This window comes from Colossoma macropomum, unplaced genomic scaffold, assembly GCF_904425465.1.
Source record: "Colossoma macropomum unplaced genomic scaffold, Colossoma_macropomum, whole genome shotgun sequence".
NCBI classification, from domain to species: Eukaryota; Metazoa; Chordata; class Actinopteri; order Characiformes; family Serrasalmidae; genus Colossoma; species Colossoma macropomum.
This window is the reverse complement of record NW_023494793.1, coordinates 30,595,154-30,619,922: the sequence shown is the minus strand read 5'-3', so window position 1 is coordinate 30,619,922 and position 24,769 is coordinate 30,595,154. Positions and strand designations below refer to the sequence as shown.

At 38.2% G+C, this 24,769-nt stretch overlaps 1 protein-coding gene across 3 annotated transcripts in view; it reads left to right on the top strand.

The window, feature by feature from the left end:
• The first annotated feature begins 2,265 nt into the window (after positions 1-2,265).
• Positions 2,266-24,769, top strand: part of rhocb (ras homolog family member Cb) — a 42,277-nt gene continuing 19,773 nt past the window's right edge. Inside the window, exons 1-2 of one of the 3 annotated variants that reach the window (XM_036579150.1) lie at positions 2,287-2,406; positions 16,209-16,287. The gene's annotated coding sequence lies outside the window, so the exon portion shown is untranslated. Of the gene's footprint in view, positions 2,407-2,605; positions 2,628-16,208; positions 16,288-24,769 lie in introns of those variants that run through there. The other 2 variants (XM_036579149.1, XM_036579153.1) reach the window with 2 other exon arrangements.

The following is a 24,769-nucleotide window of genomic DNA, read 5'->3' as shown; positions in this document are numbered from 1 at the left end:
TAAGGCTCACTGATAAAGGAGGTTAATACCAGTGCAGCATTACAATGTGGAACTGTGCTACTTACACTCAGAATCAGTGACTTACCCATGTCTGCTTCCATAATGTCTGCAAAAACAGCAACAAAATAGGTTGATTTCAAACAGCATAGCATATGTTTAGCATGTGGACCTAACACATGACTCAAGGCAACTACAGATATCTCCTAAAAACCAAACAAACATGGTCTAGCAGTTATAAAAATCATCCAGATGATAGATCAGATCTTTTCTGCTTTGATATGTCAGTAATTTACTCTGGCTGGAAAATACTTGGTCATTGTAGTTGACAATTAACATCTTGTTAGAATCTTGTAGTATCTGTACTGGGGCTTCACAAAGTTGGCCAGTGAGGACACTTAAATTGGCCTGCCAGAAAACTACATCATGAGAACACATATTTTAACTATTTTAAATTCTTATTTCCCCTTTAAATTGTTTTGAACTATTTTAGTAACAAAATATAGTGCTGCGTTATTAAATACACCCTTAAAATGGTTCTTCAACAGATCTTTAGCAAATCAGTGATTATATAAAGAACACAAAAAAAACTTTTGAATGCATAAATGATTCTGTGCATGGTTACATGGTTCTCATGACTGAAAAACAGTTGTAGATGGTTCTTTGAATAATCTTTTGCTATTGCTATAACTCAAGAATCTTTTTGGTATTATATAGAACAATTGTTTTGCTAAGACTGTACATTTTTAAAAACTCTTTGAAAGATACCTGCTTTCTTTATTTGTACATTGTTTTGTGTTTTGGTCCTTGGCCCACCACAAACATTGCACTTTGGCTTCCCAAGACAAAAGGTTAAGGCACCCCTGGTCTAGTAGCCATAAGACTCACATAAACTAAACATTTCCCTTGAAAAAAATATGAATTGTATAGCAACTGTGAAAATGGTCCAGTTTGGCCCACACTGTTATCCTTTCCTTCATAGATGTCAGTGCTTTACTCCAATCAGCAATACTTGGTGATGGCAGTTGATTGCAGTTCTTGTCCAAATCAAAGAAAAGGTTTACTTGACACAACATATAGCCTATAGTCCTCCTTTGAAAATCAAACATGAATAGTGTAGCAATAAACCTGGTCCAGATTTAAAACTATGGCTCATGCTGTATTGCTTTTATATATGCAAGTGATGCTGTCTAGAGAGGAATACATGATCATTGCAGTTGACAATAAACTGCTTGGTCACCAACACTCTTGCTGGAGATCTACCTTCCTGCAGGTTTTACTTCCAATACAAATCTAACACACATCCTTTAGCTAATTAAGTACTTCTGAAGGCAAAAATTAGATGGATCAGGTTGGATTGATAAGGGTCGGGGCTAAAGGAAGATCTTTAGGAACAAGTCTTTCACACACACTAAAGATCTTCCCTGAAAAACAAATGGTATAGCAATTATAAAAGCTCTCCATATTTATACTGTCCTGCTTCACTCCATAGATGTCCAATCAGCAATACTTTGTCACTGCAGTTGACAATTTACTTAAAACAGGGCTGTTTTAAGTCTCATTTGCAAAAGATCAGTGTCAGCAAAAAAACAAACAAACAAATAAACAAACAAACAAACAAAAAAAAAACAGAGCACACATGGTCAACTGTTGAAGACTTGAGACCACTTGGATAAACAAATAGAATCAGGTGTGCTCCTGCTTGTTTGGAATATGGAAACCTGAAGCCACACTAGCCCTTGGTGAATGGGACTGGACACCCCTGACTTATATATATATATATATATATATATATATATATATATATATATATATTTAACACAGCATATAGCCTAGACCCACCCACAAGAGCAATGTAAACGAAAGACCTCCCTTGAGAAATCAATTATGAATAGTGCAACAATAAATCTGGGCTTCATTCAAAACTGTGATTTGTATTCTTATGCTTTCACACATGCAGGTGAGGACTCTGGTCAGCAGTACATGCTCATTGCAGTTGACAATGAACTTCTTGTCCGTGAGAAGAGCACGAACACACACACACACACACACACCCCTCAAACACAAACAACCACACACACACACACACACACACACACACACACACACACACACACACACACAGTGCCACTTGTGCCAATGATGATGTCATTCCGTTCCAACCGTGGGAGGGCGGAGCCCTGCACGATTCGAACGGCTGCTCCTCCCTGGGAACCAATAGGCGAAGGACGCACACGTCTCGAGCCCTGTGTTTGCTCGGTAGGTGGGCGGGGCCAACGCCTGTGGCAGTTCGGTTCCTCAGCGCAGCGAACACATTTGAACACACTGCGCCAAAGACCGAGGGGGCGAAGAAACGAAAACTACGAGAAAAACACGGAACCCAGCCTTGAGAGTGAACTTTGCAGAGAGGTGAGGCCCAGTCTGAATGACAGTAATGTGTAATCCTCCTTATTTATTCATTTTTGTGTGTAGCTTTTGGCGTAGGTTAAGGAGCAACTAGCAGCTTTTCCACAGCTCGTACTTTGCCGAGGGGGAAAAGTAGGTGGTGGCTCGACTCGGAGTCGCCGTTTTGTTTTTTTTAGATCAACTTGACTGCTACGTGAAGACGGGTGTCGCTCTCTCGTGATTAGGTAACGCTTTTGGTTTGTGTGCAGCCGTCGATCGAAGTTGTTGTGAGGTGTTTGAATGAACTGCCACCTGTTTTCTTGAGGAGACCGCGGTACAACTCTCTTTGCGGGCTCAGTTGAGAAGCTGGAAGCGGCGGAAGCTTCGCCTCTCTCCGCCTTCAAGCCGACTGCACCTTGTTGGAAATGACCGCGTAGCTCAGAGGCTAACGTTACATTACAAGCCCGTTAATGTCAGTCTGCCGGGTTTCTGCGCTTTCTGTACTGATATGTGGCGGTGCTAAAACTGGAGCTCCTCTGGTAACAGGCTATTCTGGACTCATTCGGGCGTGGACTGGATAAAAGTTTCACTCAAGTTATATTCCTGAAGATAACCAACGTTATATGCAGCTGAAAGCTAGGTTAAATTAAAATACTCACATTTGACGCTGCCTGAAGTTTCTATCAGCCTTTAACGTTACTTGCTATGGCGGCAGACTGTACTCTAGCGAACCAGCTTTTAAAGGCTTAAAGGGGAACTCCACCGATTTTTCAAAATCTGTGCATAATGAAATGGTTGACATATCAACAAAATCATTCAGAGCGGTTTGGTGTGAAATGCTTCGTTCTGGAGAAACTTACCGAGTCAGAACTGTGCAGTGGTGGTGATAGGAACCAGACTTCTGAGGAATTTAATGCCTCTAAAAGCTCCCTCACAGAAAGCTGTTGCATGAAATTGTTATAAATACACTGCCTGATGTTTGAGACATCGGTTTATGGTACTTTTGTGATAATGCTTTGGTCTAAAGCATATTTGAATCAGTTTATTTAATCCATTTATTGTCCTCAAAGAAACCTTTTTTTTCAGATTGGCTATTATTTTACCATCATCTACATTACATAGAGAAACTTAGAAGATACATGTAGATTCACTGGTAGTTTTGGGTAGTAAATAAAATTGCTATGTTTGCATTGTACACATTCCCTGGTTCCTATCACCACCACTATGAGGAAATAGATAAGTTTTTTGTTTTGTTTTGTTTTTTGTTTTTTTGTTTTTTTTTTGTTTTTTACAAATGAACTATTTCACATCAAACAACTTTGAATGACTTTGTATACATCTCAGCGATTTAAGTATGCAGAAAATTCAGTGGTATTCCCCTTTAATGCAGCTAGTTATGAAGCTGTGGCCTTCGTGTCAAATGCCTCCTCTCCCTACACAACAAAATACAATTGATTAATTTGAGAACTCGCTCGACTGGAAGGATGACGACATTTGTTGTTGAAGTTTTCAATGACCTCCAGAACCAGTTTGCCACTGCTCGAAACTGATTTTTTAAACCCTTTGCTTCTCAATGAGGAGAAGAGGAAACAAACTCTTGTGGCCTAAATTCATGTCAAGAAAATCTCAGCTGTTGCAAAATAAGGTCATCACACTTAACAGGAAGTATTAACTAGTGTTCTTCAGTAAGTTATAAACACTGTGACTAAACAAACTCCTAATGTTTGATCTGTTCCTGTTTTGAATGTGCTGCAGTGATTTGGGGAAACTTTCAGGCAATTCTAGTGGGGTTACATGAACACCTAAGAAGATGTGGAACATGATGATCAGTATCTTTCATTTTTGTCTAAGAGATCGCTAGAAAGCTTTTCTGCTTTAGTTCTCAGTACCAGTCCTGACAAGTGGTAGTTGCCTACCTTCAGTGACGCATCAGATTACTTTTCTGTTAACTTTCATTTTTGCAGGGTGATATTTTTGTTCGTGTGATTACTTTGGGGGTTGGTGGCCTACAAACTGTTGCAATATTTTCATTAAAAAGAATCTGAAATGAGAACGCTAATTTATGACCTTATGAAAAATGATTTATTGACGTTGTGGATGTCAGCAAGTATTGAATTTCAGTGATATTAGTTGCTCCTCACTCTCCAGCGCATGACCAAAAGACAAGGCTATATTATTTTTTTAGATTGTGATATTCAGAATGCTTTGCAGTGATTCCTTATTGTGTTATCTTTGATTTGATTAGCCTACCCTATACCTAGTGAAGTAAATCAGATAAAAATCTGATGAAATTCCATCTCTGAGTGAGTTTTATTATTGGGTTTTTCCTGTTGAGCAGTAGAATTCTGACTCAGCTGTTTTCCAAGCTTGGATAATTCAAAATGGTGGTTGGCATCTGTGTATTTTATTAGCTACTCTGACTTGGCCAACAGCTGTTAGTGTTGCTTGAATATGTCACCCATCATAGCTACCTAGCTCCAGTGCTGTAATTTAGCAGGGCTAACAGTGTTTACCTGGTTAGCCAAGTTCCGACCCACATTAGTCACTAAAACTTACCACTGCGGTTACCGCAGCCACTCCCAGATGAATGTAACTTTTCCCTCGTAACCCTTTATCTTTCACAAAATTAAAGTCTGACTTCTGCCAGAAAACAAAAGCTTAAAAAAGCGGGAATAACAGCCTGTCACTGTGTAGTTGTTTATTTTGTCCTAGTTACGTTGCTGTCAACCACAGTGTGGAACCAGAGTGTGAAATGCCTGTACAGTTTTGATCAGGCAGAGAAGTTTTTGTAGCTTTTAGCTCCATTTGAATTATGGTCAAATCAAGCTTTAGTTAATAAATTTTTATATTTGCAATATTTGCCCCTTTAAAACATACAGCACAGCAAGCTCAAGCTCACCAATATTGACAGTAGCTACTACTTCTGTGACTAACAGTGTTGCATCAACTGACCTAAATGTCTAAGTGCTTTTGCTTTAGTACACGTAATGCAATACAAACTATAGTTAATTCAGTGCTGCATACTAATACAGGACTCTAATTGTGCTGTCAGCACAAGCACTGTCTTTGAATTTGCTGTACGTCGATCCATCTGTGGACATAACTGTAGCAAAGGCGGCATTCTTTGCTAAATTAAAGGACTGCAGAATTATGTTTTCTTTTGACGAGCTGGTCAGAGCCAGGTCATCACCTCAATCTTCTCACTACAGGGTGGCACAGACCTATTGTACCTCATCTTTTCTTAAAGTTCAATTGCACTTTCATGCTAGGGGAGTGGTGGAGTGCATCATAAGCTCTATCTGCTCTCAGTTCTAGCCATAGGATGAAATATGTCTGTATTTTCTTATTCAGTGCTGGTGCTTACTTAGGATCTCACAATTTGGCCATTTAAAAACGAGCATTTTGAGCGGTATTGTGTTTGCGATCAGTTATGGCAAACAGTGATTGATGTATTTCACATTCTAAGGGAATGCCTGTGATTTGTCAAGCTCTCATCAGCAACTTTGCAAGAACGCTCACGGAATATTTAGCTGGAATACCAGAGATTGATCCATGCACAAACAGCACACGCAGCAGAAAGTATTATTAAAGCCTAGAAATGCTTTGTTGTGATTCAGTAGAGAATCCCCATTAGCAGTCGCTTAATCCATGGCTGGACTTAATCTGCTTTTAGAAAACCACATCATACAGATTTTTATATATTTTTTATTTTTTATTGTAAGTTTATGTATATAGTGTAAGTTTATTGGATATGCGGTGAAACAGTCAGTGATGTAGCGATCATGCCCGTGGGCCATGTTTGCTCCACTATCACCCATTTATAGCGGTATAAATCTTTGGATAGACCAAGCATTTACCACACTCACTGCTGCTTTTATTTAAAACCAGTTGCAAAGCTCCACCACAGGAAGATTTTTTGCTTGAATCCTGCCCCAAATAGTGTCTAACGGATGATACTGCTTCAGCATGGTGCTTTAGGTCATTATGGCTTAAGATCGTAATATATGGGGGAATTTGGATCCTATATTAGCTCTCCTGTACAGGGTGAATGCGGGTGTATATGTGTGGGGTGGATTTGTGCTAAATCAGGCACATGAATGAGTATGAGAGTAAAGCTAATAGTGACATGCATCCACCCACTGACACTGATGATCGAGGAACAGGGTTTTTTTGTTGTTTTTTTTTTTTTCCATTTCTTAGCCATATGAATAGTCACATGGTTAGAAGAAGCTGATCCTAGATTACCTCTCTCTCTCTCTCTCTCTCTCTCTCTCTCTCTCTCTCTCTCTCTCTCTCTCTCTCTCTATAAACATGGAGCAGGATGGGGCCAACAGCAGCATTAGCAAAGTAATAAAGCCTCCCACTGCAGGACTCGTGCTGTTGAGAGATTAGCACCTGGTTGTTAGAGGACACCAAGGCTCAGTTCTGATGCTGCTAAATTCTGTTCTGTATTTCACTTTTATGCCCTTATCGCCCCCTACATAGCATGCAAAATGAGCTTTTGTTACTCCGTCATAAATATGAGTTACACGTAAGCATTTTGTTCATCCTTGAGAGAGTCCTTAGGAAAAAACCCTGATTTTAATGTATTAACTGAGTTCTAAGGTCTTGCCAGGTTAATACCATGTGAGTCCAAGATGTTGAGGAATCTGTTTTGTCAGTGATAGCTGTGCCAGCTACTCAAAGTCAAAAGTCATGTTTTGGCTCAGTTTCTTTTCTAAAAAAATGAAGGTCTCATATCCTGCATTTTTCTTGTGTTGTATTTTTTTAAGCCTGCAGTCCATTAATGATTTTTGTACAATATTGTTACTCCCCGGTCTAGGGTCAGTCCTTACCAAAAATAGTCATTTATAATTTTTACATGACAATTTTCTCACCTCTTTTTATCCCTTATGTTGTTTTTGCAGATAGGTCTCCATATATGGGCTCTATAGACTGAAATGTTAATGGTATACTTTGAAACTTTAACTGTGTTTACATGCTAACATGCATCAAACTCTTATTTACAAAAGGTAAGGAAAATTAAGTCGTCCATCGTATGGACGCTTTAAACCCTCTCTGGCTTCCTTTGGCAGCTTCCACATTGGGGAAAATCACTGTGAGTTGTACTTGTCCTTTATAAGCGACGCCTGTCATAATTATTACATAAACGCCTAATAGCCATAATATGCAATGATGGCAATAATTTTCCACAGTCCTTTTATTTCACAATCGTATTTTGCTGCAAACAGTAAAATGTGAATTGTGTGTTTTGGGTTGATGCAAATAAATGTAAATAAAAGAAAGCAGTAAATGAGTTCACATCATGGAACATGAGAGGGCAGCTCCAGAAATGTTTGTTAATTTGTTAGCTGTGTAGCTAAATGTTTTAGCATGTATGCTAATAGAATGAGCATCTTTTGCTTAAATTTTCACTCTCAAAAAAAAGAAGCTCTATGCAAGATTAATTTTAGACATTTGTAAGACTAGTGTGTCATTTGTAAAGAGCGACTAGTGTTGGCAACTAAGTAAATGTAGATGGGACTTAAGATGGCTAATTAGCTAATTTGACCCTTTTAGGCTTGTACTTTAATAGTTGCAGACAGTGGACAAGAAAAGACAATTAAATTGTTAATGCAGTTATTTTTATGACAATTAATCGTCAGCTGAAATTTCATTTGCCCCCTAACTTCTTGGATAGTAGTGTCAGTGATTAGCGTCTTCATGTTCTTTATATATGAATCAGGCTCATGTCTCTTGTGCCCGTCTCAAAGTGTTTCATTGTCCTGCCTAAGGGCTTCAGTCCATTACCTTCATGATGGCAAGTTCATCATGTGAAAGAGGGAAAGAAAGAGGAGGGGGGGGTAATTGGCTCTCTCTCTCTCTCTCTCTCTCTCTCTCTCTCTCTCTCTCTCTCTCTCTCTCAGAACCAACGTGCACTCAAGTAGGTCAAATGCTTCTTCTGAATGTTTTAATTTCTTCCTTTTTGGAGAGGTAAAATATGATGGATTCCGTTGTGTTGCTATGGCATCAGACTGCTCGTTTGACGATGATCTCTATATTTTAGTCATTGCTAAATCTGGGGAGAGGAGGTGGTGTTCTCATTCTCTGACCCTCACTTCAGCTTGTTAAAGCCCAGGAGGGTAGTGATGAAGAGAGGCAGCAGGTTGGACAGGCAGTGTTAGGTCAGCATTTAAGGACATTAATTCCAGCTTCACCTTCCTTCCCGATTACCACCTACAGAATATCCATGTCTTAAAGTGAAGATGTAACATAGATAAGTTGACACTTTTTTGTCCTGATGTTATATTTTGTCTGACTCTAAATGCTAATGGCAAAATTAAGTTTTATTTTTGTTAGAAACATGAGCACTATGTAGTTAATTCTCCCTTTTATCACTGTTTGATTTGAAGACAAAGTTTGTTTTTGTTGCAAAATGATGGAGTAGTGAAAGGGAATGAGGATCTGTTTTGTCCTGAAACCTACTGTGAGTGAAATGTTGCATATGTTTGTAATAATTACAGTCACAGACAGTATGTTCTGTCAGTGTCTAGAAATATTTTAAAGATGCCATAAATAGAGATGATGTTGCTCTCACCAGTCCACTGGTAAAAGTGTGAAAAAACATAATTTATATTGCAGCATATCATTATTTTTCAGCTTCTACTTTTGTCCGTAATTTGAACACAACAGCTTCTCTTTACATTGTGTAAATATTTCATGATAAATGGACCAATTGAAATGGTTCAGAATCACTAGGAATAAAATCTTGTTGCAATAACTTCCATTAAAATTTAGGAGTGTATGCCTGTGCTGGTAACAGAATCCTCTTATTCAGATAACTGTTTGGAAAGTAACCATGGTAAACGGTTAAACTAGGTTTTTTCCCCTTTGCTTTTTGCTTTTGTTTGACAAAGATTAAAGTTCACCTCACACACTATCACTGTGTTTGCTCCTTAGAAACTATCAAAAATAAAGTGTTATTGTTTTTATTATTATTTATTTATTCATTATTATTATTATTGCTATTATTATTATTGTTAGTATTGTTATAAAATCTGTAATTACATTTGCTGCTTCCAGGAACATCACTGATGTTTTCAGCTGTGTTAGCAGATATACTTACAGAAAAACTACTAATACTACTACTACTACTACTACTACTACTAATAATAATAATAATAATAATACTTTTTCTTTCAACAATTTTGAGACCGTTTCTAACGCCAAAGCCAAAATTATAGCATGTGAGCAAAGCTCAATCTTTGTCAGATAAAAGAACGTTTATCTAGCAGTGCTGTCACCACTGCCACTGTTTTAGTGCTTATTGAAGTAACAGTCTTGTTACATTCTTAATATCTGAGGAATATGCTAACTTCTGCTAAATAAGCAATATTCTTCACACAATTGATGCTACACATATCAGTCCTTGATTGCTACGAATTTTGGCCTTGATTGGTATAAGAGCTGTTTATGATCTGAAATCCTGAACCTAACCCGCCCTGGAGCAGGTTAGTCATGCAACATAAGTTGCAATGGTGATATAGCCTGGTAAAAAGTGATCCACCGTCATGAAAAAGAAAATCCAGGGCTAGATTGAACAAAGTTTAATGTTAGCTAGCTAAGCAAGAAATCCTGCTTTGTGGGACAGGCACCTGGAGTCTGTAGCCCCTTAGCTTGGCCAGATTCTACAAGAGCTAAGACAGAACAGTGTTTTTCTTGAGGCCCTAAGCCATTTTGTCTGGTGTCTGAAACCTGAGGCTGTTTTTAGAGGATGTTCTTAAAGGTACAGTGTAGCACAGACTTCTTTTGGTACAGGTATGATATCTGCGTGGCCCAAGTGCGCTCAACCAGTGCAGCTCAATAGCTGTGTACAGGCCTGTACAAATGTTTTTACCTTTTTCTGTCAAGTTACCATTTTAGAGATACATAGTTTTGTTTGGACATAGACTGGGATGAGATTGGAAACTCATTAGCACTGTGGTGGAGACAACATTTGAAGTCTGACAGTGCTGTATTCACACTGCTCCCTCTTTGTGATCTTTCAGTGAGAGTGGAGCTTTAGATTAGTGTGTAACCGACTCTCACTCTCCCTCTTTCCCAAAGGGGGCTCTTCACTTTGGCTGACGTACTTGCTTACTTACTTATTTATTTGTTTATTTATTCATTTATTTATTTGAAGCCTTTGAATATTAATCAAAGTTTTTCTGTAAGTACATTAGTGTTTTCATCATTGATCTCGGAGCAGAGCTCTCTCTCTCTCTGTCTCTCTCTCTCTCTCCTCTTTCTCCTCTCTCTTCCCCCTCTCCTTCTCTCCCCCTCACTCCCGCTGAGGGAAAACTCTGGTGGTGACTAATCTGAGTTGATTTTCACTTTCTGTGTGTCCAGTTTGCAGCATTAAGAATGTGGGATGAGGATCTTTCCTGACTGTGGGCTAGTTCAGATTTCTTGCTGTATTTCAGAATGCCAGCATGCTGAAGGTTTCTCTACATGAGGCTCCCTGTAAAATTTGCTCGTTGACATACATACCGGCCTCTGTACTGGAAGTGGGCCTGAGAAATTTGCGGAAAAATATCTAATTGCAGTTTTTCAGACCAATATTGTGATTGTGATTTAATGCGATTATTTTCTCTTTAAATTAAGGTTTTTTTTGCCAATATAACCACTTTTTAAGGCAGTGGTAGTGGGTAGTGCACCAGACTGCCACTTCACAAGTTCTGCGTTAATAGGTTAAATTTCTTTACTTAATGCTTGTTAAGACAACTGTAAATAATGTAGGATATAATTAAAATTGCAAATTGAAACTTGTACCCTCTCAAATTGTGATTTTGATATAAAATGTTTAATCTTTCAGCCAGAACTAGGATTCCAAGGGTTTAATGTTTTAGCTGTTAATTTATTTACTCACTGTTTCTGTGTTTACCCTTAATTTTGGACTTTTATGAACTTCAACTTCAGTCAATGAAGGGTTAAATGTAAGAGAATTAGCTCTCACCTTTGTTTTGATCATTTTGTCCTAGACCGCATTCCTTTCAGCATTCCAGAGCTCTGGTAGGGCTACACTTACAGAGTTCCTACTGTTGCTGTTTGTCTGTTTTATTTGTTCATGTCAGAGCAGTGTTAGCATGTTAATCCTGTGGAAATGTTAGTAGACATGCACTGTAATACTATGATGCTTCTGTCCTAGACTACTGTAAAGTGCTTGCTCGTCTGTAGCTATTGCCTTCTGATTCATTTTGAGATTGGAGGATCCACAGTAAATGAATGAATATTCAGTTAAACATGGGGGAGCAAAAAAAATGAAAAATATGACCACAAATTTAATCGTTACAGGTGTGCCTACATGTACTGCACAGTAATTTACATTAAATTTAGATATTGTATTATGTGGGGCAATAGAGGTGGGCAAAAATATAGCATGATAAGACATTTTCATAATGCATGATCTGCGTCATTATTTTTTGTTTTTCTGAGGTTTAATACATTGGAACAGACAAAAACACAAACATGGGAAAAAATATCAAAAATTATGTGTACAATGATATTTAATATTTCATGCACCACACGGCACTTATTATCAGGACTAATTATGCTCTCTTTGTAAAGAAACATGCATTTCAGTGTCCAAGTACTGATGAAATCCACAGTATGTCGACAATATTTTTAAGAAATACTGTGATGTAATTTATTACGATCACAATAAATATCATACCACTGGTGCTAGGTGGCTGCGCTAGGTGGCTGCGCTAGGTGGCTGCGCTAGGTGGCTGAAATGTAACCTGACCCGACTGAAAGGAAAGGCAGAGAAAGACTAGCCTACTTGTGGCAGGAACTGCTACAGCTGGCAGGCCAATACAAAAACCACAGAGGCTTTTTGTCAACAATAGTACAAGACCACACCTACTAAAACCTCTGGTATGTATTTTTGTCATCATACTTGGTCCTGTTCAATGCTATTAATGTGCCGTGTTGACAGCTCTCTGTGTAAGGTTTTATAAAAGCAGTAGGTTTATTCACTTCATAGAAAAGCAGTGTGGCAACCACAATAATGGTAGTCTTTTCCCTTTGTTGTTGGACTCTCCACTGTGGTGTGTTGGCTTCACAGTCTGGGAGGGCAAAGACTAATACACAACTTCCTCTGATGTCTGCGAAACCTGCCATTTCATCGTTCCAAACTGTTGACCCTAGAGGACTGTGATTCAGCTGGGCGTTCTGCTTGGTTCTGGAGTTGTTCACTGCTTACACAGATGGGCAAGAAAGAGATCCTACTGGGGCTGGCCTCAATGACTGTGTACTCTAGTATTTGCTTGTTATGTTGGTATTTGTTTCACTAATTAGCATTTGGACGCTTTTTCTTTTTCTCAAACCACAAAAACTGTAGCCTGAACTACAAAACATTTCATCAGCAAAGGCCTTAATGTAGCTTAATATATATGGTAATATGTGGAAAATGTTAAAGATGAGTATTCTCTGTTACAGAACCATTTCAGATGGTAGGAATAGGTCTTTTTCCTTTTCCTTTCTTATTTTTCCTGTTTTTACAGCAGGTTAAAAATATGACCGCACAAACATCAGATCTGTTTATTTTGAAGAAATTACTATAAAGTTTTAACTGTTGCATCAGAGAAGAGTAGCCTCCACAGTTACAGTGAAGGAGCTGCTCTAAAACTACACCAACAAGATCATCACATGTAGTAATTAAATTATTATTTTAAGTATAGTTTAAAACCCTATAGACAGTGGGAGTGTGTGATTTGACTTCATCTCTATGGAATTTACACTCCACTTACTCACAAGCAGAAAAAATAGGCTTGCATTTTGATGGACATGCATCTGGGACAGCTAGTGTGGGCTAAAACACTGATTTAAAACAGAAGCTTATCTGTTCCGTCAGACAAATGATTAAAAAACACTTACAGTATTATTGTTTTAAGGGTGATTGTTGAGAACCAGTATTTGAGTACTTGATTGGAAATGCTGTTCAGGCCAGCCCTAGATTCTACACAGTAGTTTATGTAGGTTGTATAGCATAAAGGGGACTGTTGTGGTCATTTCCCCTTTGATGAGCACAGAAAGGGAGGAATCTGGTTAAGGTCAGCACGGTTTTTACAATTTCAGACACTGTATTTGAAGACAACTTGTATCCTTTTCTTAATAAGCATGTTGGAGAGTCTTAGGGATATGGAGCTTGAGATAAATGTTGTTTTCTGTTTGTGGCGGTGGTCTGTCTGTGACTGTAAGCAAGCTTAATTTCTTTTTCTTTTCATACAATGGATTGCTCTGCTATAGTATCACCTCAGGCCAAGGACACTCACTCAAGCAAACAAGCACTCACTCATACAAGCTTGCTTTTTTCCTCGTAAACAGCACACACACATAAATAGCATGCAGAGCCTGGAATGAAAGCAGGTCCAGGGCTGCTCTATTCCAGTAGTTTGGTTGACTGAGTGAACTTTGCCCTATTTATGCCTACTGTATGTTCCCACACACTGTGAAGTGCTTAAAAATGCCCACATTTGTATTAAAAGCTTTCTTTGAGGTTTAGCCACAGTGGTCAGACCAGCTCCCGCAGTGTGTATGCATGCATGACTGTACTACATCTACCTCCGCACAGTTTTGTATCTTACATAATTCTGCATAGTTAGCTCTATGTATGTTGATTACTTTTCATTCCCTCAGGTAACAGTATAGTAAGGAGATCAGAGAGGGAAGCGGAGAACTGTGGAAGTGAGCTGTGGTGTATGTGGTTTCCTGGGTGGGTTGTGGTGAGCCAAGTCTAGAGAGACATTCCTTTCAGCTAACAACCCCTCCCCCCCAGTCACACACACACGTTTACATTTACTTTCCCTCTTCCAGTATGTATTTGAACTCAGAACAGTGTGAAAGTCATATGAACCAGGTAAACGGTAGAATTATGTATAGAAAACACTTTCTCAACCATGTCTTCAGAATTCTGCATCTTTCTGCACAGACCAGACTCATTGAGCAAGCTCAAGGCAAAGCCTGCAGACTCAGTACTTTTAGTTCCCATATTGTGGCCAGAACATACAGTACTTTGCAAAAGTCCATGCTTCATTTATTTTATTTCCAGTCAAAACAGTTATTAACTATGTTATTGATATTTCTGGAGATATTTAAGATGATCAACTTGCATAAGGAAGGGTAAAATCAAAGGAAAGGAAGTGAAAGAACAGGAGTTTCCAAAACGAGCTAAAAATTTTTTAAAGAAATGGAGAAAATAATATTCTTAACAGCCATGCAAGACCTGGTGGACCATAAAAAGCATCCCCATCAGATAAGCAGTACCTGTTAAATATATAATCAGTGTTAAATATACTTAATTGCCATTTTGACTGCAAATTAAATTAATGAACAGTGGTCTCTGATGTTTGCATAGCGCTGTAGGTCATCAGAATGTGGCCAAAAAGGGATATTATGACATTTAGAACTTTATCATAAAGGTCTAGACATAACAAAGTATAACAGGCTAGCCAGAGTTCACTCAGTGATCGCTGTCTGGCGTGGTTGTTTGGGTTGTGTTCTCAACTATAAGAAAATACTTAACTATGTTTTCAAAAAACAGTCTAACAAAAGTCTATTCCTTATCTTATCCAGCCTTTCCTCAGTCTAAGACACGCACGCTCACACACTCTCATATCGTATGAACAGCGGCATTATGGCAGCACCCAAGCATTCCAGACTTGCTGTCCTGCAGGCCGACATATCTGTACATCAGCCGAAAACATTCCACAGCCTCTAGTTACACAGGCCTGCCCCCATCGCCTGTAATGCTGGGGAGTTGTTCGTACAAGTCGTTTTCGGCTGCTGATGGAAGTCTATTTTTGTCTTTTCTCGTTATTTTGTTCAAGACTTAAGACTGGCATCCGAACTTAAGGTGCACCAGTTTGGCCCAGGAAATAGTACTACTGTTTTAGGGGTGTACAAAAGCAGGCCAACTTGGCTATTTAACTGCAGAGATTTTGGAAAGTTGGAATCAATTATAGGAATGTTCAATAAGATTTTTAACCAAAATATAACCTCAGACTGTTGTCAACATTAGCAAAAGTAGGCTTCCTTTTTTGTCTCTATTCCACTACTGTGTGAATTAGTTTTGTATTTTTGGTAAAATTTAAAGATTCTGAGGGATGCACCAAAATGGGAATCATGGGCTGATGCTGATATCAGGTACTTTTCATGGACATGTTTGCTGATGCTGATAACGAAACCGATACATAAGCATTTACAAAATATAGAAATTGAGATTAGATTCTCCTGGATTAGCATTGATCCTCCTCAAATATCGGATTAGAATGTTGTTAAAATCTAAACTTTTGTTTGACGCCAATATATATTTTTAAAAAGTTATCTGCTGATACCAGTATGATTTACACTTCTACTAGGCCTGGGAAATATCTAAAAATAACTTGCATGATATTTTCTGGTTTAAAAAAAAAAGACATTTATAAATAATTACCACGGTAATACCACGGCCAAAAAAACCCAAAAAAACATTTAAAAATACACGCAGTCCACGGCGGCTTTGATCTACTTTCTTTTCTGTTTTAGTCTGTGTGCTTTTTTAATATTAACTATTTTAATGAAAATCTTTAATGAAATTCACATATAAAATGACGCTGAGTAGTCCAACATCTTTAGAGAACGCCTTCATCTGTAATTATAAGAAACGTTACTGCAAACACTTGTGTTCATGAGCTTCTTCCGCTACAGTTTCGTGCTGACTTGTGTGCTAACATCACTCCCTGCTGGAGTAACTCCAGACTGCAAGTGATTTTTAAAGCCATGTCATGCTTTCCACATTAAAAACATGGCGTTTTATGTCGTTACAGCGCGTTTTCACAATTCAACTAACCACCGGGACACCTGCACACTGGCCGTAGATGAGGATCAGATGAACTTTCTCTTCAGGTTAGAGTTAACCTAGCTGCTCTACGCCAACTTTCAGTTATTTTAGCTCTTTCTTTTTTTTTTTTTCTTTTTTTACTGCAGTGAGTCACATTGAGGCAAGCTGAAGTTCCAAAGTATGTCAGCATTCATTTTTGGTACCATTCACGTAAAGTAAGTTAAGGGGAATCTGTGCGGTAAAGCTAGTGTTACAGTGCGCAGCAGTTTCGTAACTAACCTCTCTCTTCCTCTTTCTCTCTGCGTGAGAAACTGACTACTGACGTGTGAGCCCGTACACTACTTAAACATATTTCTCAAGCTACTTAAAGGTAAATTAGTCTCTCAGTTCTTTTACCAAAGCATTGATTATAGCCTTATTACAAATCACTATTGGGTTACTTGTCCATCATCGACAATATCTGATTACATCGCCCTATCGCCAAGGCCTAACCCCTACCTGATGTTCTGATTGGTAGAACCTCTTTAGCCAAGCACATACGCAAAGCTCATGTTTACACCATCATTTACCATGGTGATTGTAAACATACAACAGACCAGGTACAAAAGACAGCAGCAAGGGTTTATTGTGGCAGCATGGTCTGCTTAGAATCTGAACAGAATTCATCAAACAACATTAATACTCGCAGTAATTAGTGGCATTAGAGCATGGCAGCGTTTGTGTGTGTGTGTGTGTGTGTGTGTTTGTTTGTGTGTGTGTGAGAGAGAGAGAGAGAGAGAGAGAGAGATAAAAGGTAGCAGTTTGAACAGAGTTATGAAGCCTATCTGTTGTCTTCAGGTCAGTGTGACATGATTAGTGCTGATAGGAGTGCAGTGTAGCTCTGCATTAACGACTGATTGGAGCGAATACTTAATTTCTCTCCTGAGTGCTTTTGCACATTCATAATAACCAGGAGGAATGTGATATGGAACTGGGGATTTTTCTCCTTGTGAGGTGATTACTGGCTGTCTGGTCAGATATTCAGTGTTCTTCATGGATAGTTATTAATGTTCTACATGAACAGCCTTGAAGTGATCTTCATGCACTAAAATACTAGAAAAGCAGCTGAAATCAGCCAAAATCAGAGTGATTATCAGAGCTGAAATGATGGTGTCTGTCCATTGGGCCATTCATCTAGTGAATACTTTTAAAAATGGACCTGTGCTTAAGAATAGCTGTGGTGTTTATGGCTTATTTGTAACAGTGGTGATGTCAGAGCTTAAAATACCGATCTGCAAACCACACACACACACACACACAGACACACACACACACACACACACACACACACACACACAGACAGAGAGAGAAGACGCTGCTCACAGAACTACCTTGCTGTTTTATTTTATTACATTTAATAAGCAGTATCTTTATGGCACACCCTGCAATAAACAGCAGCACTGTCACGCAGGGGTCAGGAGCACTTTCTCCTTTTAATGATTATGGGCCGCCAGCTAGTGCTGTCAGCAGGCTCTTTCTTTGGCCATTGTCTCTTGGACGTTTTGCTTGCTTCATTCGCTTCGTGATACAAGTGCGGTTTCATTGTGCTTTTGGCTTTGCTTTTATCAGTCACATTTAGCTAGAATATGAACGTACTGCTAAGATGTTTAATTAAACTAGAAATTTGGGCTGTTACAAGTACTTTAATAAAATAGATCACTTAATCTAAACATGGATTAAAGCTAATAAAATATTTTAAAAATATTTAAAAGGCTCCGTAGTGTTTGCTGTTGTTCAATTAAAGCCACACTAAGTTTTAGGGAGTTGGGGATTTGGCGACCTCTCTGGTGGAAATGTGTAATTGAAGGATTTCATTCCAAAAAGCTGTATATTCATTTGTAACCATTGTTGAGTTTTTTTTAATGAGAATAATAGATGCTGTATAATATAAAACACATTTATTTTTCCTTTAATAAAGGTGTTATTTATCATAAAATAGCATTGATTCCTGTATGTTTAAAGCCCTCTCCCAACAACATATGTCATAGAAAAAAAGTGGTCTATAATGTATTTTGGAGTGTTTTGGATGTGTTGGAATGTGCATATAATTAGAAATTGTAGTCCTGAAGAGCATGACTTTAAAGCTTTAAACAGGATTTAAAAAGCTACGTATAAGAAGATCTGTAAAGCTTTATGCTCTGTGAAATATACAAAAATATATAAAAGTTTACCAATTATTGGACACTTTGCAGACATCCTAGAAGTTTTGTACTTTTCAAAAAAAAAAAAACAATAAAGGACCTTTAATACATTGATTTCAGGTGGCAGTGATATTGAACACTGGTCAGCCTATTTAATTTGTGAAGAGAATCAACATTGTGTCTATTTTCATCTCCATTCATCACAATAGCATGTGTAAAATCTATAGACTTAAATGTGGAATTCATAAAAATTCCCTTGTCCTTAAACTTGGTTGATCGTCCCAATATAAATTGGTTTGCCTTAGTTTAGTTGAGTGTTTTAGTGGCCACAGGTGTAATTGATAAGACATTTTTCGTAATTTTGCTGTTTTGAGACAATTGAGTCTTTTTGTCTTTTGCTTTTTGGATAGCTGCCTTGTGGTCTACCCTTTAACTTTTATTTTAGTTTGTGTTAACTTTATGCAGGTTGGGGCAAGGAAGTTACCCTTAAGTACTTTATATGTGCATTTTGGCATAAAACTAGAATTTAATATGTTATTGTTCAAGTTCCATAGTATTATTTAGTACAGCATTGTATCTTTCAGCCTCATTGTTTTGGCGTACTTCATGATTTTGTATTGTTGTCATGTTTATGCCATTCAGTGTTCTCTCACTGCAATACCCAGCATAGATTACACGAATATGTCATACAGCCTTTGTAAATCCTAGGCACTTAACAAATTCCAACTGCTGGCAATGGAACTGAAGGCTAATTGATTCATCCTTGTTGCTAGCTAGCATTGACTTACAACAAACAATTATTTTGTTCCTATCAAAGACGTAATCAAGTTTGAGTGCTTTCGGAGTGCAGTTACCAAATATGAAGAGATGAAAGGTAAAGCGGTTCTCTGTTTTTCTGAAACACAAGTCGAAAAGTGGTGAACAGCTATAGAAAAGGATGTTAAAATGCTTAGTCCTTTCAGTAAGAGAAAAACAGATGCAATGAGGTATGAGATTTGGCTAGCTGTGTAGCTAACCTGCTGACTTTACATCTTAGTTTGTCTTCCTGCTTGTCAGACAAATACTTTTTTGCTACAAATAGGTGGCAAAGGTATGCTACACTCTTAAAAATGATGGTTCTTCAAGGGTTCATTAGGAAAGAAAATGGTTCTATGTAGAACCATGAACACTCGAAGAACCCTTTTCAGAAAGTTTCTATACATAGAACCATATAAAACACATTCTCCATCAATCTGAAGAACCCTTTCATGATGCAAGGAACCCTTTAACCATGCAGAGTGTCCATTGTTATATATAGAACCATTTTCTTTACGAAGGAACCCTTGAAGAACCATCTTTTTTATGTGTGTTTATGATTACAGCAACATATTCCTTCCTAGCATACATCATGGAAATGCAGAAGGAAGCCAAATAGCTAATGGCATTAGCTTGTGGATCAGTCACTAAAAATAAAATGAAGAGTTTGCCCTCAAGAATCTGTCTTGAAGCATTTGTAGTCCTTCAAAAATGTTTTTCCACCTTTAAGCGATGTCATCAGAATGTGGTATTTAAATTGGGAAATCTCGTTCCAGAGAGTACTTCTTCACCACTGCGGAAAGTGAGTAAGCAAAATTACAACAGATGTATCAGTGGTTAAGTTTTAATGTTGGCTGAAAAGTTTCTTCAAACCATTTTGAATCCTCTTTTAAACCCTTTGAACTCTGACATTTTTGAGTAGATTAGAGAAAATATAACACTGTTGAGAGAAATGGAAAAAGATTTGTTTGATATAGTTCACAAGTAAGTCCACATTAATAGATTACAGGACTGTGACCTCTGTTTTCTTATACAAGGCAGATGTCCCTGTTTCTGAATGAACATGGGTAAGACCTGTGTGTTTTCAGTGAAGTTTGAGGAGTGAGCAGATCAGAATGATGTGCTTTTACCATGACCTCATCACTCTCTGTAGAGAGGCTCTGCTTTGTCTGGGAAGTGAATGTTTGTCTCTTGTTGTGTTCCGCATCTCTGAGAGACCCACACACTCTTCTCAGTGAATTGCTTACTGTTATGGATCACACACAAACACACACACTGCTTAAAGAACAATGCTGACATTTTGACAAATAATCCCATGTCCCACTTGCTTGTCATGCAACGAAAGTAAACAAAATATTTAACTGCCACTGAATTTTTTTATGTGAAATGTTCTTATGTGAGAAACTAGACCAAGAAACGGATTGTATTGCTGTCCAAAAAGTAAAATTATTTATTGTTAACTAGGTTTTACAGTTATTTTATTCTTTACAGCAATATAGGACCGTGTACTACCTGAATCCTTGTCTGAATGCTGCTAGAAATATAGCAAAGCGGGTTTTAGTTCACTCCTGAGCAATTTCCGCACAAAATAAACAAAGGCACACAGCCCATAAAAGAAGCCTTATAAAAATGTGTAATAAAATTGTAATGGTCCACTTTCACGAGTACAGCATTAGAAGACCCTTGTTGGCATATAGATAGCTGTAGATATACAGCCCGTCTGTTGGGGAACATGTGTTCAGGTCAGTTAGCTGACGAGTTTGCTCATCAGTTTCACATTGAGTTATGTTTCACTTCAAAATATGTGTACATATGTGTGGTGTATCAAATGAGTGGAGTGTAAAAGTTACATAACTTTCATAGTGTCAGTATAATACTATGCTTTTGCTCTATTACTTATGTACCTATCTGATGAAGTGGATCAGGATCAGAGCCTAAGCCTGATCCCAGTTTCGATCATTTGTTTCTTTTTTTGGGCTCTATTTACACCACTTTTGAAGAGGTGCCATAAACAGATGATAGTCACAATTGCAGTGGTGAAGGATGTTTTTCAGAAGATAACAAAGCTGTCAAAAAGTCTGTAGTGTGAACTGTTTTAAAGTGGAAAATGAGAATTTGTAATACCTGCAATCTCAGTGTTTTGACTGTTTGAGCTAGCTGCCTTTAGTCTAAATGTTAACTTGTATAACATAAGCATTCATCGAGTTGCGCGACAAGCCACTGAAACCATGTAAAAAATACACTCCCACCATCTTATTTACCCGTGACTCTGGTTGGGCTTAACAATTTAGAGTAAAATATCCAATTGTAGTTTTTCAGATTACAATTTAAATGCAGTCATTTGGCCAAGACATTCAGCACCAGCACACATTTTTTAGGCTTTGTACACAAAACAGTGTGCCAGACACTGTTCATGACCTCTGCGTTGTTAGGATTAAAAATTAACACATTGAATACTGCAGCAATTAAAATCACAGCTGTTACGATTTGAAAAATCCACTCTTTCTAAATTGTGATTTCAATATGAAAGCAATTAATTGCCCTGCCTTGTTCAGACTCTCGTTAAAAATGAAAGCAGCATGGAAGTGTTCTGCTTTTCAGGCTATAGTGCCACACGGTGATTCTGGCTTAAACCCAGCATTTAACAGAGTTCAAAACTGATAAAAGGGGCAGGCCACTGCATGCATGTTACAGCAATATGGACTCATTGCATATACACAACACTATAAAATGGTTATTTCACAGTAGCCCAAAAAAACTTCCAAAAGTTGTCAGATCCAAGTAAGTGTGAAGTATGCATGTATCAACAATGAAGTGAGTTTCCTGCAACAACTATAAAATGGTTATTTTAAAACTGTGCCAAAAAAAACATACCATCCAAAATGCCACTTTATGCACATATGAAAAATTAAGTGTTTTTACTGTAGAATTATTTAGCAGACTAGCATATCGCTGCTGTCGGGAACAAAAAAGGACACCCGATGTTCTTTACATTAATTTAATTATGAATGGACCGACAGAAATGACCCAGAGTTACTTGGAAAAAAAGTCTGGTTCTGTTGACTTGTATTAAAAGTAAAGATGTATATATATATTTTTTTTTCCCCCCTTCTCCTGGAAAGTTCTCATTTTGGAGATACAAGGTTTTGTTCCGACACCAGTGATATCTTCCTTAACTTCATGATTGATGGTAACCCAAAGATCAGGTTGGTATCACTCAAAATTTAAGGTAGTCTTGGATCAGGAAGCAAAGAACTGGTTTAGGACATCACTAATAAATATGTGTGGTTTTACTTTTATTTTGAACTCTTTTTTTCTTTTCTATAGCTGGCCAGTCTCATGTAACTTTTTGCAATCTTTGAATCCTAACATGGCAATGTTTACTTATCAAAATATGAGCAGGGCCAGTGCCAGGACGGTTGTGGAAATTTCTCACAGTTGATCTTTGAGTTGTCTCAGGACTAGAGTGGTACAGTTAGTCCATGTCTATGATTATGTCCATTTTTGTATGTGATCAGCATGATTTTAGTTGATGATCCTCACTGACAGAGGAGTAAGAACTTCCTCCCCCATTCTCTCATTACTGCTCTTCCTGCAGAAGCGAACATGGTAATTATGTGCCTTGTGCTAGGCCTCCAAGCTTTGATACAGTCATGGCATGTGACCTGTCTCTCCAAGCCTTCCATGAGAAAACATACCAGTTCTGTAGGGAGGGGCTGTCTACACCAACAAGTGCCTCTACTTTGTGTGGTTGTCACTTCTGTGTTTATTCTGTGTCGTGGGCTCATTCTAAAGAAAATGGTGCACTGCCATTTATCAGTGAACTGCAAGCAAGCTTTGTGTGATTGCTGGTGGACTGCCATGATGAAGTACAAAATTCTATTAAACTTTCCGATGCCCCCACCCCCACCCCCTCTACTTTCCCATATTGGCCCTGGAGTTTTCCTCCCACAGCAAGAATGGGAGTGTGATGCAGGAGGTGATGAGAGAAGCGACCCCTGATTGAATTTTCTCAAGTGCCTGAAATACTAAATCAGCAGCTGCTGTCTCAGGCTGCTGCCGGAGCTGCAAGCTAAATTCATTTAGTCCAGACACTAAACTAAGAACAATGATATTGTGCCTCCTCCCCCCGATGCTCTTGTTTCCACCCTGTGAATAAGATCACACTTCTCATTTGGTGACAGATTAAGAGCACTAACAGCCGCTACATAGTTCTGCAGAATCTCCCTAAAGAAGTGTTTGTCCTGGTTAAATTTAATATACTTAATAATGTAGTGCAACAATACTGCCGCGCTGTACCTTGGCCTTGATTAAATCAGATTGGGCAAATGTGCTTGCCCTGCAACGTTATCCTAGTTTTGTGTCTCATTTCTGGTTCTCATTAAAGAAATACCCCAGTGTAGCCTAATCTCCATTTGCCACATCTGTAGCATGTGGTCAGTTGCAACAGAGAATAATTTTGGACAATTACTACAGACAATTTTAAAACGACTCCCTGTACTTACTAAAATAACAGGAAAACCCACTCACATAAAACACAGTTGCACCAAAAACCAAAGGAAAACATGTTAAAATTGTACATGGTAATCGACTGCAGCATTTCACACAGATTTTAAATATAGTTTGGTGCTTAGGGGGAGCCAGGAATGTGAATCTAAAGTTTTTTTTTTTTTTTAAATATACACAAGACTATGTAGATATGTCAGTTACATACAAGTATTAACACCTGTTTGCTCTGGAGCGTCACACTACAGCCAACAACCATTGTTTTTTTGTTTTTTTTTTCACTTCGCTCAGGTAGGAGAATAACAGTGAACTGAGGTGTTTATTACTGACAGAACAATCTGTAATTGCTGGCCAAAGGAGTTAAGCATGTGTCTGAAATGAAGACGCACTGCAGACTAGGGAAGGGTATCGAGAACTGGTACTGAATTGGTACTGTACCATTTCCTGATTGGTCAGTACCAAAATATCGATAAGCTCCTGGACAAACAGTGCTGCTATTGGTATTTATGTAATGTTAATTTTCGATGAAGCTGGCATTTTCATATAATTGGTGCTTGTTTGGATCAGCGCACGCCCCTGACTACCTTAACCATTTTGAATGCTGAGCGTCATTTTGTTCTCTCAGTCATGGCTGAAAGGGTTAAGATGTTCAAATGCCTGGGCTCACTTTACTAAATTTAAAGAAAATGCACTTAAATACAATATATGTAAAACATTAACAGCAGCAACTTCATGAAACACTTACAAATACAACATGCTATATATCTGTGTGCTTTAGAAAAGCTGCTGTTGCACCTACATCCTCAGTGCAGCCTCCCGGTGTTGTGACGAATTGTGCTACCTTGTCAGTGTTCTACTGTAGGGTATGTTTATAGGTAGTTCCCTACATTAAACTCTAGGTAGGATATTTCGATAGTTTAAATCACCTCATCAAAATGCTACCAGAATTAAAACTACGAAGCTGAAGTCAGCTTCTTGTTCAAATTTTCCCATTCCAGCTTAAATGGTGCAGAATTAAAAGGACAATTAGGATATTTTGACAGCCTAGATCAGCTTAAACCCAAAA